A 15,006-nucleotide genomic window follows, 5' to 3' on the forward strand; every position below is an offset into this window, starting at 1 on the left:
AGTTTCTCCTTTTCACCATTTTCTTTACTTCCCCCCCTACCATGTTGCTCTCTATCTTTTCCCCTCCTCACTCCTTTACCCTATGCCAAAGCCCCTCCTGCCTGTGCTCCGCACCAGCAAAGCTGCTGGAGCTGGTGGGATGGCACTGCCGACTATAATGTCAAGGCCACCTGACACCTCGCATGATAAGATCCTGTTTTCAACCACTTGGACTGCAGCTGCTCATGGCAACTGCAGACTGAACGGTTTGGGGAACTTTCAGCTGAACAGTTCAATCAGTGTCTGGACCAAGGTTATGGAAAATACAGGGACTTGCTCATGCAATACCATTGTGAAGAACATTCTCTGAGACACTCAACTGCCTTTGGCAACACGGGAAGGACAGGACACCAAGCGTCTTCCTATTGCTGTTGTGAATTCCCTCTAAATTTGCTATATAGTCAACCAAGCTGGCTGAGCTAAGCAAAGAAGTTTACTGCCTCTGGAATGGATGGACATGCTCCCCCTTCCCTCTTGCTTTGCCTACCCCTCGTTTCACTGTGATGCTTCGCAAGCCAATTTACCCCTCTGAGCAACAGAAAACTGTTCTCATTTTTGCATGAGTCAAGCCACCAGCCAAGCCAGTCTGTTCAACAGAGGATGACCCAGCACATAGACAGAACTAGGACTGCCCTTGCAGTGGCAACAAGCACACAGATAAATCTTGAGAGCATCTTATCAGGCTGCATCTTGAGTCAGGCTGGAGAAGGAAAAGTAAAATCTATTTCCATATAATTACTAGACACCACCTAGAGCCAAACATCTGCAATGCTATCCGACTTCAGTATGTTTATGTAAAGGTAAATGTTGGCCAACGCAATAATTTTACAATTGTGCTGTTTCATTTTCCCTCTGTTCTGGAGCACAAGCCAGAGATCAGAATCTTCCATATTAGTCAAAGTTTTATAGGGTTAAACTTTGGCGTCTATGATTGAATGGTAACTGAGAGTTATTAAACCAATACTATCATGCATTTCTCTAGTAAACACAAAGAAAAATTACTATCATTTAAAGCGCTTTCTGTTTGGAGTATTATGAATAAATTTTAAATGGAAATGAGAAAACAGAAAATCTATTGACATTCTTCACAGAGACTCTCCACCATTTGTTAGTCACATATTTTGACATCTTGTATTGAATAAGCGTGTTAAGTGATGGGAGCGCAAACGTAGCTTATCTCCTTTACATACTACTGTTATGGTGCACTATTAATAGGAAGCAAGTCACCTCCACTCTGTGATGGTTCAGGAGAAAAAAAAAGCAACATCAAGCTCAGGCCAAGCATTTCAGTCACACAAGTAACTTGTCTAGCAATCTCCATAGTCCTGGCCACTCTCCAGTCCTTGCACTACAAGCTGATCCCTCATCATCTGCTCGTGAAAACAAAAATGTCCAGAGTGATCTTGAGTGGTATCTATCATGTTGACATTTTTCCCCTGTCAGCACAACACTTTCACTCCACAGAGTGGAATGAATTCTTTCCTGGCCAAACTCTGGCTCCCTTGGAAAAGCTGTCATCCACCAGGTGTACAGTCCAGCTCTTGGAACAGCCTGTCCAAACTGACTGAGACATTTTGCTTTTATGGATCAGCCCTTCTGACACTGTGAGCCCCAGCTGGGTCACCTATCAAAAAGTGAAAGGGTATGAGCTTACTACTGCTTCAGAAAATAAAAAGTATAACCATTAAATGCCACATTTAATTTCTGAAAGTTTCCAGATCCTTCTAGTTGAATTATCCTGGATCATAAATGCAGTATGTTTGGAGAACAGCAGCATATTTTATTTCAGCTAAGGTCTATGCTTTCTCCACTTACCTCTCTCTTTAGGCCAAAGCCAAATGCTATGAGACAAATACATATATTGTAAATCACATATTTCAACACCAACAGTTGCCCAGTCTGCTTACGTGTGGATGCTGCAGAACACACTCCCTCAGATGAAAACCAGTTGAAGTGACACCACAGATCCAGCTGCACTGGGGATGAAACTAAGAGAGGACTGAGAGTGGGAAGCAGAGATAAGACAGGGCTATCAATAGAGTCAGAAAAAAACAGGTTGAAAACAATGTAGTCAATAAGTTTTTTGTGGCTTTTTTTAACCTTACCTAGATTAAGATGATTTAAAAAAAAAAAAAAAAAGAAATAAAAAAAGATCAATCAGTCAGGATGACAAAGAACATTACCTGGCACCAGGAAAACATTCTTCTGGCACAGAATAAATATTCGTGTTCATTCTGCAGACACTCCAAAACCCTCCTTAAAACATTCTCTAAAGTTATGTATGATTTTCCATCCTGATAAGTTAGTTTCCTGTCACTATTCTTTAAAACAATCCTTAATTGCCTACTGTTTCTTCTCACATTTTCCTTTGCCTTCATTTAGTACTCACATAATCATCAACTGCATACATTTTGTACAATAGTATTGCATACATTTTCTGTCATATCTGTATTGTCCTTTACTCCTTGCAATACTTAATATTTTGTGCAAAATTATAATAATAGTAATAATAATAATAATAATAAATATTTAAATAAATTTGTAAGTTTTGAAGCTTCTTTTAGAGCTTAGAGAGGAGACCAGAGGCTGCACAAATGTAAACTACATGTCTTGAACAAAAATTCAAATTGATTTTTGATCAAAATCTGACACGGACTGAGTCCTTTGAAAGTAAATACAAATTTGAAATGTCATTGACAGACTTAGCAAATCCAGGTTTGCGATAGCAAGGCCCATTTCAATCCAGCCTCAAATCTGGCAAAATGTGTGCCAGAGGTACACGTGAGGACAAGCCATCGACAGATAGATGGGAAGGAGCATCCCACCTGCATCTGCCAATTTCTGATTAAATCTTCCAGATCAGACTGAGGTGCTGGCCTGGCAGTTATTAAAAACAATAGATGAAGAATAGTAACACAGCCCTGTGTCAATCATTCATTAAAATATCAGATAAAGAATATTGGGCAATGTGGTCCTCTGAACTGGGGAAGAGCATGTAATCCCACCTTCCAGGTGGCAGGCAAAATGTACTTCCCTGCTGCTTCCTCTCTTCCCCACCCATAAAATGTCTTCCATAATCTCCAATAAAAGAGAAATACCAAGTTCTACAGGTCTGCAACAGATGGCGACACTCATTACATTTAAGCTATAATTAAAAAAAAAAAAAAAAAATTCTGAAAGATAACTCTGTCACCCACAAGAACTTTTAAAGAAGTTTCAATCCAAAACTGTTTAACTTCAGTTATAAAGCAGCAGCAGAGTCAGGATCACTGAAAACTTGGTCTTGGTACTGCAACATACACAAAGGTTTGAAAAAATTAGTCACAAAGATGAATCAGAGGAAAATAATAGTGCAGGAAACAGTAATCTTTTATTTCCTTCCCCTCTCATCCAGTCCCAATTAAAGCTGAAAAATCAAAATCCACAGTTAATCTTCTTCCTCAACGCGAAGAGCAGGAGAAAGTTACACATATAATTATCATGGTCAACATCAGACCTTCCAACCAAGTAGAACAAACTGCTAAGTCTGAAACTCCTCCAGGTTCTTACACACACAGTTGTGAACCAAAGATAAGCAAGAGGCTGATCCTGCATACACATCAGCTCATTCTTCCTCCCACAACAACAAGAAGAGAAATTAAAAAGTTAAAAAGAATATGAAAAATCTATAAATAAATAAATGGAGGCTTAAATAATTGAACTGTTAAATTTAGGTAACCAACTAAAATAACAATTAGATATCAACTTCTCAGGTAAGGATTTCTTTAAAATAAATAATAACAACAACAACAACAACAATACTACACCTTTCAAAATCAAAGTTAGAGGTACCAGGGTTGCAGATGCTCACAAAAAAAAATTTTAGTTAATGAAACTCTCAGTCAACACCACCTTTGATAGATGAGAGACTCCTGTGGAATCAAAAGACAGAGCCCAGGCACTGCGATCACATCTGCGAACGCATCCACGTGCTGGAGCAGTCACAGGTCCTGACAGTGCCACCCAGGGTAGGAGAAATGGGGCTGTAAATCACAGCCTTGCACATTTTGAGAAAGAAACTCTTACCAGGTTTTGGAGCAGGTGTTCAAAAACTACATTTTAATGCCTGACCAGGTCAAGCCCTTCAACCAAATTTCTACAAAAATTGAAATAAAGGTCTGGTGCTAAAAAGGAGCAGGTCATACTTTAATCTCACAAGTGGGATCAGATTTCCTTGCTATAGATAACATTGCCCATTAATCTGTGGCTTTCAGCCCCAGCTAACAGACATGTAGAAATTACCAGAGCTACCTAGAGGCACCATTAGGAAAAAAAAAAAAAAAAAAAAAAAAAAGAAAAAAAAGAAAAAAAAGGCTTCTCTCCTCTATAGTTGTAAACACATGCTAGCTTTTCTAAATTATGAAGCAGCAGCCAAGGTTTCCAATTATGCAGAGAACACAGAACCTGCTTGACAGCAAGCAGGTCTGATTAATGCCTGCACCCTCCTGACTTCATCACCCCTTCTTTCAAAAGGATCAACATTTAATTTCTGAAAAAGATCGCTTCCAAGCTTCTGAAATGAGTAGAGAGATATTGTTGCTGACATAAATAAATTCCGATTGTGTTCTTAAGAACATCATGACTCCCTTGGGGGCATGTGGGGGTGTGGAAAAAGTCACCTTAGCTTCTGCTATCTTCTTTAAAGGGTCAAAGGAATCTGGTGGGCTGACACCAGTTAAGTTCCTGCAACAAGTGGTCCCTTGCAGTAAACATGGAAACAGTTCAACCAAGAAACAGACCCAAAATTTTCTTGCAGGGCAGGAAAACCTGTTTGAACAATGAGGCCCGCAGAGCTCAAGCTGACCACAAGCACTTCAAATTCCTTCTTCCACTCCTTGTTACTCAGCCACCACTGGTCTGTCACCTGATGCTTGGACTTGGTTGCATTACATGCTCGAGCTCATCAGCCAGTGTTGGAAGCTGATAGAGTTTCACCCACCAGCCTGTTGCTGCTGTTCTAATCTTTTCCAGCATCTCCCATGTTCAGCCCTGCTTCTGTTTCACACTCCTCTACAGCTGGAGAGATCATCTACGGTAGGTTCTAACTTTGATAACGCTGAGGCTTATAGAGGAGAGAATGTTAGATCTGAGGCTTCCAGCCAGTGCTTGGGGACAGCACTGTCCCTTCACCTATACTAACTTCCCACAGGCACCTCCCTTGTTTTCTGGGTGCCTAGCTTGCAAGTGGGATGTGAGTTAAACTATCCTGAAGCAGATATAAAACCTCTGGGTTAGATTTTCCAGTTTTAAAGTTAGCTACAACTTTTCTAACTTGCAAATTCTTGACTTTGGTTTTCTTCCATACCTCATTTTTTTAAGTGCTGCAGTAAGAAAAACATCAATTGAACACACAAAAAAAAGCCCCACCATTATATGTTTTTAAAAGTTCCAAACAGCAAATGGGTTTGGGCATGTAGGTAGAGGAGAAAAAGTGAACAGCCTTTAAGTTTCTAACCAATTCATCACTTGCCAAAGAAACAAAAGGCGTATGTGACAAAGAGCATAGTTATGTCATCTTTCGCAGAATGGCTTATACCTCACAATCTCCAAGCTGTCCAACAAACCCACGGGGAAAAAAAAAAAAAAAAAAGACTTGGAGACACAGCAAAGTTGTGTTAACTTGAGTCTGGCACTGCTCTGAAAAGTTGCATTCCTCTCAGACGGGAGCTGGATCACAGCCAGCCAGCTTGAACTACAAACTAACAGGCTTACTTCTGCCTTCAAGTGTTGTGTAGGCACGTTCAGAACATAATAATGAGATGCACAACAGAACACCAAGGAAGAAGTAGTACCTCTGTGCTTCTGATGATGCAAATTTTTTTTTGCTTGTTTTGTGTGGTTTTTTGGGCTTGTTTTTGGTGAGAGTTTTTGCTGTTTTGTTCTTGATGTTTCTTTTATTCTTGTTGTTTGGTTGGTTTGGTTTTTTTTTTGTTTGTTTGTTTTTTTGTTTTTGTTTTTTAATACCAAAACACATTCAATGCAGCTGGTCCAAACAACATGGAAGGAGGGTAGTGTTGGGAGCGTCCTTAACGAACTGCCATCAGCAGTGTAGTAGTGTGAGTGAACAATTCAGATACTTTCCCGTAGAGTCATCTTTCTCTAGTTTTCTGGCCAGTTCAGATTAATTTGAAAGAGGGCTGAATTACACTAATACAATTAGCTCCAACTGACTTTATAGCCAGATCAGAGTAAAAAAAGATGATGGTCACTCTCTGTCCATATGCAGTATCACTTATTTCTTGGTCAGAGGAGGCCATTGGTGGATAATCCATGAGACATCCTCTTCTTCAAGGAGCTAAATACACTCCTTCTCTGGTAAATTCAGAGGCCAAAGGACTGTGACTGCAAGATAAACCAATTCATCCAGAACAGTTACTTGCATAAGGATTGCAAAGTATGAAGTCACAGTAATGATTCAAAGAGAGGTAACTCCCAGAAATACAGTGCAGGAGACATTTGTAATGCACTTGAACAAGTCACACTATCTCAGGTAAGTTGTGCAATAATAAACAAACAAACAAATAAATAAATCTACACACATGGCAATGCTAGGATTTAAATAGTCTAAGCTCACATCTACATAGTATCAAAACAACCTGAAACATATTCCATGGCTGAGGAATCAGTAATTTAGAGGTAAGCAAGAGAGCCCCAAATTTCAGAACTAGAAGCATGGAACAAAAGATCAATGCCAAATAGTAAAGAAAGTATTAGCATATGTGGTAAACTCTAGTAATGTAGCACAAACTGCTAAAACTGCAATATTATAATGAAGAACGAAGATGGTATTTGATCTCAAACTAACTAAATAAGAGCATCACACATGCCTCATGACAAAAAAAAAAGTCTATATTAGCTTATAATTTGTTTAGCAACAAATTAAGTTCTGTACTTCACAAACAAATAATTTATAATCAAAATATAAGTTAATAAGTGCACAAATCAATACTAAGACTCTGTTTATTAAAAAGCAGCCTTTGTCTCATAGATTTCACATGCCTGTACCCTGAAGCTTGGGAGTATTTCCATATATGCTGAAAGAAATGGAAGCCAATGCTTGAGGCTGAGTAATACTTTTTCTAGCCCACTCAGAAGTAAAGAACAGCACCCTTCAAAGCTTTTGAGAAAAAGAAAGGCTTCTCTTGATATCTTCCCTTGTCTACAGCTGAATATGAAAAGCAGACAACAACCCACTGGTCAGGGCAGAGTAGAGAGTTTGTCAACTCCCCACTTTATCTGGTTTATTCCGAAGTCTTGAAACTAAGAAATAATTATTGTATATTCTTAGAAAAACTGAAAAAAAAAAAAATGCTTGAGCATGTTTGTTTTATTCTGAAAGCCTATCTTCTACAATTCCAAGGCTGAAAATGTGTTTTCTATAAGGATGCTATTCCAGCTGTAATTATGCTTGCAAGCATGAAAAAGGTCAGTGGACTTTTTGTCTCTACCTTAAGATACGGAAATTCAGTGAGCTTTGATGTCAGTTTCTCCTATACGCTTCTTTTACCAGTATCATTCACAGCTTCTAATGCAAAGCAGATGATAAAAGCACAATTTCAAATAGCACAAAATAGCCAGGTGTCTCATTTCCACCACTGGCTCTTTACCAAAGCAGGGAATATTAATCCCACTCTAATTTTTCCACTTTTACACTGCAGCTCACAAAATGTACATGACTCAAAACAAAATTAAAAAAAAATGCTTGAAGTGTTACTAGAAAGAGTCACTTCCTTTGTGTCAGGAAACTCATGTTGACATCTCTATGTAAGCCTGAAAGCCAAGACTTGGGCTCCCAATGGAAAAGGGCTTCTATCACCAGCTCCTTCACTACACAACAGCTGATGGACGGTGGTTGCAACACCATGCAGGTCTTGGCCAGGCTACCTTAGACACCCAGGAATGCTGTGAGGGGGGGACTTCCCCACACTTGATGCTGAAAGTTAAGCATTAAACTTAATATATCAGAATATTTCGGTTCCAGAACAATTTTGCTGTTCCCTGTTGAAAACAGTGAGTTTTGTGCCAACTGTAGCACCATCAAACAAACAAACAAACCAACAATAACAAAACAAGAAAACACCACAACCTGGGTACTGTTTTTATCAAAGAGTTCCCATCCAAGCTATTGTGTCAATAAGAGTGAATATTGGAGACAACCCTAGTGTTATATTACACTAATACAAAAATTGAACTTTTATTTGTGAAGCTACGTCACATGTAACTGACCTACAACAAAATAAGTCTGTCCAATTTATTAAATAATTTATCCCATTGTAGTTTTGATTAGAAGTTATTCTTTTTCCTTTAGTAGATAGAAATATCTTTTTTATTCCCACATAGAGATTATAATGTTATCTTTGTAAGACACGTAAACTCAGGTCATCCAAAACCCCTTCCATAATTCCTTAAATTATTGACACACCATATACTTGTTTTAAGTACAAATATTGAAATTTAATACTGAGCACTAAAAATTCACATCTGAAGACAAAAAGTATAAAAGTCATGTAATAACTTAGGAACATCTACACTCTTCAGAGCTGTATTACAAATGTAATGGACACAATAACCCAAATGGAGTCTGCAAAAGTAATTGCATATGCAAGTATTTCAGAATAAGACCAAAAGTATCAAAAACAAATAGAAGAGTAATGGATAAATCTACAAAAAGAAAGTTTTTTATCATTTCCAAATGGATCCTAAATTGACCATACTGTCTCTCTCTCACACAGTTGACTGTATTTTATTGCAAGGCAACTCTTACTAAGTCATTATTCTTAAAAGTCACAGATTAGAGCTGTAATTCTCAATCGGTCCTTCAAGTGGACTATTTCCAGAAAAAAAATGTTCATCCTAGCACTTTGCTTTATCAGAACCTAGCTCACAGATTAACACAAAGGTACTGTTTAAAAATTACCACTATAATGTAGAACTCTGCAGAGACAGTAAAGATTGTTGATTTCAGTCATTTCCATATTACGAACCACAGCACAGGATTGCAAACAGCTTTTGCTACCACACCTAAGCCAGAAAAAAGGCAAAAACAAAGGACTAGGAACATTACAGAAATGAAGTCACAAAATATAGGTAGTTAGGATTGTTTAGGGATTTATTAAGCTACAAGTTTGGGGGGATGATTTTTTTCTTTTTAATGTCCAGGCTTGGTTTTACTCACACTACCTATTTTTCCCCAATGCTCTTCAGGAGTCCAGGCTTCAGCTTTTTCACTACCAGCATAGAAAAAAAGCAAAAACAAACAAACAAAAAAAAACCAACCAAAAAAAAAAAACAACACCACAACTTTGCCGCAAGCAGAAGAGATGGTGGCACTCCATAATTCAGAAGAGAAGCCAAGTATAATCGAAGGAAGCTGACACTTCAGAGGATTACATTATAGCCTCAGTCCAAAACCATTAGAGTAATGAGGACATCTAGGAAAAAAATGTACATGATTGATTATTTTTATTACCTTTTGTAAAGGCTGCTTGGTTCTGTTTAGCTTCCATTGTCATGGTCTCTATAGACAAAAGCTTCAATGCAGAGCATCTATGAGAATGAACCTGTAGCTCCAAGGAGAACACATTTCCCTTACTGCAGTATCCTATTCCTGCAGCTATCACAATGGATTCCCGCAGCAGAGCCACAGGGTCTCACCCTTCTGGGGAGCCACCACCGGAGGCACAGCTGAAGCAGACCCTGCAGCGTGCAGGAGGCACTGGGGCTGGCACAGGGAGACCTGTCCACCCCACATCCCCTGAGAGCCTGGCTGCTCATACCCTGCAATAAAAGTTTCACTAGGAAAGCTCTGAGCCAACATAAAACAGCAACTGTGTGTATGCAAGTGAGGAGTAAATACTCTGTCCAAAGCCGTCTGTCTATGAATGTCTGCATGGACCTAGCCTCAGTCTGTTGCGATTAGTTGGCATCACCATTTCCTAACTGCCTACTGAAAACACTGATGGTTGGAAGCCCAGCTTTGTATCACTAAATCCATCAGCAGAACTAGGCACCAGTATTGACAGCTACAGCAGAAAATGGAACAGATAAATAACCAAGTTTCAGTCACCAATTATGGAAAAAAAAAAAAGTAAAAAAAAAAAAAGAAAAAAAACCATGAATCTATGAACTTTAAAGATAAATTCACAGCAAACTATTTGCAGCTGAGTAATCCAACACTATCTACAATCACTAGAGTGGACAAAAGAAATATGAAATAAAAATATCATACAGGCCAAATAAGATTTCTTCACTTCCTTTGTTTTATAGGGAAAGCATTCTACAACTTAAATATGATTTATGTTGTGTCCTCATCATGATCTACTGGATGCTCATGCAAAAGAGAGGTTTCATCTAGAGCCACACTCTTTTAATAGCATCTGCAGTTTATGTTCCAGGAGAAGTGCCAGTAGCTAATGATCCTCCTGTTATTGATTCTCCCTAAATGGGATGAAAACTCATTTTTCTGGTATTGACATACAAAACCCCTGTCTAGTTTATTACAAATATATAAGTATATGAATAGCTTGGATAATGGAAGACATGTAACAGGATCAGGACCATCAAATGGCCAAACATGAAAGCCACTTTTGGCACAGTGATTTTACAAGCAACCCCTGCCATGTAGCTGGCTCAAAATCCTATGGCTACAGGAATTCTGTAGGGATGAATTTGCACATGGAACAGCTCTGTTAGCTTGGATTTTCTTTTCATCACAAAGTAACTTTCTGTATCTCAAGAAAAGGAAATGGGTAATACAATGTATGTACAGATGAAACATGAGGCTAGTGGGCAAAAAAAAGTGGCCCATCATGATCCCTCTTCCAGCTGTGTTTTTTTCCACCATTTTGTTATGAACCGTAAGAATGATCAGATCAGATGACAAGCCAGGATACGTTCAAGGAGTTCAAAACTCATGAATTCTGCTCAGAACTGGGCAGCACCCCACAGATACTTAGTCCAAGACACCAGGGGTGAGTACATTTCCTCACATTTAGGACCATGGGCCACAAAGTTAAACAAATTAGAAGCTCATAAAGAATTGAATAGGATGATTTTCAGAGGTGTGAGACCTCTTAGGTGGCAAATTAAAGTCAAAAAGTGTCTCATCTCAGTAGGTGGAAAAGTTGAGACAGCATGAAACATCTCCCCACCTGATAGTAAAGTGAGAACTCTAAATCCATGGAATATTTCCCATCCCCAGGAACATTGCTGAAAGAAAAAAAGTCTCATCTTTTAAGATCATAGTTAACTTCATCCAAGAGGTATTTAACAGAAACTTTAGAAGTTCTATTCTCCCACTATACACCAACTTTTTTTGTTGTTTTGTTTGTTTTTTTTTTTTTTTAAACACACTCCAGAGGAATCGATATTTACCTAGGAGTCCCATTTTGCATAGCTGTTAAAAAGCACACACAGTTCATCTCTCTCCTTTTCATTATTGTTAGACTTCTACCTCAAGGATATCTTTATCTTACCCCAGTACCAATCTGATTAATGGATGCAAACCTTTCAATGACAAAGTAAATTTTCACTGCTCCATAAAACTGGTTAAGTCTGTCATATCGTTGCTCATAGTTAACATCAAATGTGTGTTCGGTACAGAACCAATTATTTTTGACTGACAAATGAGGCATTCTGTCTTCCTTTGGGGGTTTGGGTTTGGTTTTTTGTTGGTTTTTTTTATGTTTTTGTTGTTGTTGTTTGGTTGGTTTTAATACCTACCAAGTCCTTTTAGCTGAGTTCTTTTCACTGCAAGAACAGTGAAAAGTTAATGGTGAAACAGCACTACTAATTTCATGTTTTCAATATGCTAGTCTTGGGTTAATTCTCTATGGGATATTTCAAGACCATAAAGTTTATAACGTTAAGATACTCCATTAAAAGCACTAGAAGAGGCTAAATGCAAACAAACATGGTTTAAGCAGGGATGGTTGACCAGACTATATACACCAGTTCGAACCAACCCACACTCAGTGATTCTGTAATGGTAGCAACAGATACACAGCACCCACCTGGGTCATGGTGAGCAACCAAAGCAGCACTGGGAAATACTGACAATAGGGGAAGCGTAGTCACTGCCCAAAGCTCTTTCTCTCTGTATTTAAATGCTTGTCTAAGAGGCCAGTTTATAAATAGTAGAACAGCCTGGAGAAACTATTTTGGTTCTCTGTTCTGTTAAGCTGGTTTGTAATAGAGCTGGAACCATCAGCTTTGAATAAGTAATGCACTCTCTGCAGTGTCTATGGGCAAGTGGCTACGTTTACTTTAAATGCACTGTTAAAACACAAACATCCAGGAGTTATTTGGCAACAGAATACATTTTATTTCACTACTGGATATCAAATGTCAGAAAAGAACCCATGGAGCCAAAACAATGAAAACAAAATTAAAAAAAAATCTAATGCCATCAAGAGCATAAAAATCTAAAGATAAACCGAGATTATATGATCACATACCAAAGTTAAAGCAGATACACTTCCAGATAGTACTTTTTCCAAAAAGCCACTCATGCAAAAACAAATTCTCCTTTTTATTTCTTTTCTTTTACTTCATAATATATGTCTCTGTCTGGGGAAGTGGAAATTCTTAAAGACACAGATGTTTGTGATTGCACACTAGCAGCTTGCTGGAAACCATTAATGGTGTAGAGAGTAAAGTTATTCAATCATCTACAAGTCACTTCTCGAAACTGTTGCCCTCAGTCAAACTGGTGATTAACAGCATCCAGCAATAACACAGATTACCCCCTGCCCATGCAAGCTCTTTGATTTTAATGTAGTTAAGTTACTGAACTAAACAAACCAATTTGGGTGTTCAACTAGCTCTTTGTCTCATGAAAAATTATTTGTCTAGACTAGCTGTAAAAGAATATTGCTTATATCCCTACATTCTGTTTGGCATTCTGTAATCATAGCAGCAATTACATTTGCCAGAAGTTAAGAAATTAAAAGTGGCAGAAAATGGTCAACCTTTCATCAGGGACTTTCATTCAGAACTTTTGTGTGTAACGAAATTAATATTTTCTAATCACCACGGTACAGCAAACATGCTTCTGTATGTTTCAAAGAGGGCAGCAGCAACCACAATCACCAAGCAAAAGTCTCAGCAAGCATTTGCAAATTTGGTGTTCAAAACTAAACAGTACTCTACACCTCCCAACTAGGACTTCTGCAAACTGCAAGCCCAGCATCCCTTGAGAAGATCTTCTGCACTCTGGTGTCAGGGTGTGCTTGGCATTTCATGTCAGGGTAAGTACAACCAAAATGATTAGGTGTAACCAAAGTGATCAGTGTGAATGCAACGAGTTGAATTATCAGAGCTGAGGCATTTTGTTTCTCCATTTAAATGCCAGGTGCCCCATAATGATTTGAGTTTAGTGTACTTTCAGTAGAAAACTTGAATGCACGATTCCCATGAGCAAGTATATAGTACCTTTGTGCCCCACATAGGTTCAGTGGCGAGGACAAGCACCACAGAAGTCACAGGGAGATATCAGGTGGCTCCTACTCAGAGACATGCTTCATCAAAGCTCATGGCAAACCTCTGACCACAGAGAACCAGAGGGAGTATCACTCTGGGCATGCCCTGATGATCACTTTAATTCTTTTTAAAGTGATGCAACAGGACTGTGTCTCAGAGCTGTTTACCAAGCTAATACCACTGTCTCACTGCAGCATAGGCTGCAAGACCTGCACCTGCGCAGTGCCACACCGCAACCTCAGGTGCCACTTGCAGCATGTCTTCTTCATCACCTGCCCAGTGTATCCCACAGCATTATCATCATTTATTTCTATCATTATTGCAGAGAACTGAAATAAAATAGACAAAAAAGTCAGAAGTCCTAATGACAGCATGCCATCCTTGGTTTTAGAAAATGTCACCAGCCATGTATTTTACAAGACATCAAAGGTTGCTTTCAAAACTTCGGACAGTTATCCTAGTCTTATTTTTCATCACATTCCTCCTGACAAATTAATACCGGCCTTCCGCATGTTATGACCGAGAACAACGTTATCTGTTTCCCACACATCCTGATCAGCCTCTGCTCTGAACTCACTCCAAACCCATCTCCTAACACCATACCACTTCATGAGCACTCATCTCAACTCACCTTTTATCTTTCTCACACAAATTTTTAGCAACTATTCTACATGTACCCACAGTATTGTAACCTGATAGAAACTGCAGAAAACCTGCTTAAATTCAACAAAATGCAATAGATGGCAGGGAGGATTATTTTTCTTTGGCAGCGTGACACAATCAGCATCCAGAAAGTATATAAATAAATACAGTTAGTGGATCAATACAGAATAATACAATCCACATACAGAAATCTGATGAGCATTTTAAACTCCCAGTGTCTCCTGGCACAGGACATCAAAGTAGATGATGTTGTCCTCTGTATATTTACTGAGGAGGGATGATCTATGAAACCAAAAGCATATAAAGGTGACCAAAAAAAAAAACAAAACACCAAACAAACAAACAAAAAAAAAAACACAAAGCTTAGAACATAGAGTCAGTATTTTGTTTTGTTTATCAATACCTAACTTAAAGGGAGTAAAAACGAAGGCTTCAGCCCTCTCATCCCCAAAACAGATTTAATCTCTACCATAAAGGCCAAAGGTTTGCTCCAGATGGTACTATTAAACAGTTTAAGAAAGCAGCTTTTTGTCACCAGTCTCAACTTTCACACCCTGTACTCTGAAACATGGGAGAACTTACCATCCCCAGACTGTAAAAGTCAATATGAAATAACTGTAAACATCTAAATCTCTTTTTAACTTACTTCTCTCTAATCTATCAATTTACCAACTCCCTCACTGTATTTAATAGGTAAAGAAACTTGCAAGTTTCTAAGGAAAAAAAATATTTCCGGCAACATGTATCTGTATGTTGCTTTGGTTCCACATACAAAGTGAAATATAA

General features: G+C 38.5%; 1 protein-coding gene across 10 annotated transcripts in view; it reads right to left on the reverse strand.

Moving 5' to 3' along the window:
* The window catches only part of SEMA5A (semaphorin 5A), a 339,730-nt gene that overhangs the window by 306,979 nt on the left and 17,745 nt on the right, over positions 1-15,006 (reverse strand). The gene's annotated exons all lie outside the window — the stretch shown is intronic.

Source organism: Patagioenas fasciata, chromosome 2, assembly GCF_037038585.1.
Source record: "Patagioenas fasciata isolate bPatFas1 chromosome 2, bPatFas1.hap1, whole genome shotgun sequence".
Taxonomy (NCBI): domain Eukaryota; kingdom Metazoa; phylum Chordata; class Aves; order Columbiformes; family Columbidae; genus Patagioenas; species Patagioenas fasciata.